This window comes from Montipora capricornis, chromosome 10 (assembly GCF_036669925.1).
Source record: "Montipora capricornis isolate CH-2021 chromosome 10, ASM3666992v2, whole genome shotgun sequence".
Taxonomy (NCBI): domain Eukaryota; kingdom Metazoa; phylum Cnidaria; class Anthozoa; order Scleractinia; family Acroporidae; genus Montipora; species Montipora capricornis.
This window is the reverse complement of record NC_090892.1, coordinates 47,887,722-47,890,221: the sequence shown is the minus strand read 5'-3', so window position 1 is coordinate 47,890,221 and position 2,500 is coordinate 47,887,722.

Here is a 2,500-nt window from a genome sequence, read left to right as displayed (position 1 = left end):
TTCAAGGGGGAAAAAATTAATGGACAACTTATCTCACCTCTCCCACTCTCGCGCTATTTTTAATGTCAGAATAATATATATCATACCAACTTAATTTATTCACTTTAATATGCAAATATAGGGCAAAGCACTATACAAACATATCAGAAATGAAGCATAGTCGAATAGTACACAATTATGATTAACACCTTTTGATACAATATATTCACATGACTAGTCAATTGATCAAAAATGGTCACAGTATGTTTCTTTCTATTTTTCTCTTAATCAGTGTCATACTATATATTGTTTCTTTTTTACGTTTTTCACACCAGTTGCTTTTGTTTGTTGGCAATAATAATAATAATAATATAATAATAACATTTATTTCTATAGTGCGAATTCAACTGTACAGTTTTCAAATGCGCTTTACAATGTAAAATAATGAGCTAACAATTATAGTAATAAATTTACATGAATGGATAGTGATGCGAAACAAAAACAGTAGTAAAACTATAGTTTTGATAAAATCTTAAAATCTATTACATGACATCTATAAAAATATATACATACGCTCCATACCCTTGTAGTTGCACAAAAAGAAAAAAACCACATTGTGCCTGCGTAATTCTCTTTTTTGACAATCCTTGATAACTTGTACCCAGTCCCTCAGGTTCCGTTGGCACCCAAATTTTACTTTTTACCTGGATTGCATTCGTCACATGTACTCCTATGAAGATAAAGATCCTTCACAAATCGAGAATAGAATGTACTTTCATTCTGAAAGGTTGTCTCGTCATTTATAAATACTTTCCTTTGCTTCCGTCCATGATAAGATACTTTCCCACATCCTTAGGAACATTGTTTTGCTCTTTGCTATCAATTCAGTTTCTTTATGATTCAAGAGTTTATAATTTCATTTTCACTTAGAGGTATTGAAATGCACAAATGCTTGCTAGTCAACTTTCTTATTATTCCATTGCATTAGCTGGAAACCGGAATTAAATTCAAAAAGTAGCAGACGAACATAATCATGGATATTTTACAATGTTCATAATGGGAATTCTCAGTACTCATCGACTTTGTCATCTTTGCTATCTTTGATGTCAATGACTTCCTCATCTTTTTAAAATTGGTTTTCACTTTCCTGCAATCTACACAAGTTAGTAGATGTTGCGCCATTTGCCATGCCGTTCTTTGTACAGAAGAGATTATATGTAAGATCAGTCACGTCACTTGCATTCGCCAAGAGCACAAAGAACGGGTCACCCTCTCAACATGCCAGACTAGGTCCACAGACCGGTTTCACTGAATGCTTGCCTTGCATCACAGTCCAGGGCCGCAGCAGGCCTGGAAAAACTGAGCGGGCACAAAGATTTTAACTTGCATTTTGAAAGTTGGGGATTTGGGGTTCGGGGGGCGCATTGGACGGGTGTAAGCCCGTTCTTTATTTGGAAGGGGGGGGGGGGGGGGGGGGGGGCTGGAGACATGGGTGTGACACCTCTTCCCCCCCCCCCCAATGACAATATTTAAAAACGAAACACCAGGAAGTGTCTTTTCCAGCATTTTGGGCCTTTAAATTTCAAGGGAATGATTTCTTGGCTAATTTCGTCTATCTCCAAGTAGAGATAACTGGGAACCAATTGCTTCACTAGTCAAAAGCTGCGTCATAATCCTGGCCTCTCTCAGAACGCCTCTCTGGCATTTCTGCTGCGCAAGACTTTTCTTCTTTCTCATCCTTGACGTTCGCCTCATTAAACTGGGACCTTACCCAGGAGAGCGACTTCTGCTTGGATTTTCGGGGTTTTTTGAGAGGGCATTGCTGAGTTTAGATTATGTTCCAAAGACTAATTCAGTGATGAAGAGAGTGAGTCGCCTGGATGTCAAGACGATTTGAGTCAAATATTTTTTTGTCACAATTCTCTTTTGCTGTAATTTTTTAGTTATTTTTTTCTGTAGTTTTGTATCACCGAATAAAAGAAGTAAAAAGATGAACTAGGGAAAATGGGCACTGTAATTCAAGTTTATCAGGAATGATTCTGTGCGGAATTATAAATATCTTGTTGTTTCAAACTAAATAAATTCTATTCTTGTGTGTTTTTACTTCTTGAGGAAAAAAGGTGGAGGGGCACGCTCCCCCTCCCCCCGGCACCTCCCCTTGCTACGTCCCTGTAGTCTGGCATTTGAGTTGCCTTTTTCAGCAAAGGCACTAACTGTGTCGCACCCACCCTGTGAAGGAATGAAGTCTAACTGGAAAGTAACAAACATCTTCCCTGACAGTAGGAGCCGAGTTAATAATGTCAATCAATTTTGTGCATGTCCAACTGTCACATTTCTGGAACAATCTGGCATTAATGGACTGGAAAAAGCCAAAAGCAGCATAAGCACATCTGTATATTCCAAACTAACCCCAACTGAATCATAACCTTCCCGTGAAGCGATTGTCAGCCTCCTCTTGGCAGCTTAATTATTCAGACACTTGCTTGGTGCCCTCTCTTGAAATCTTCCAGCATTTATGCTC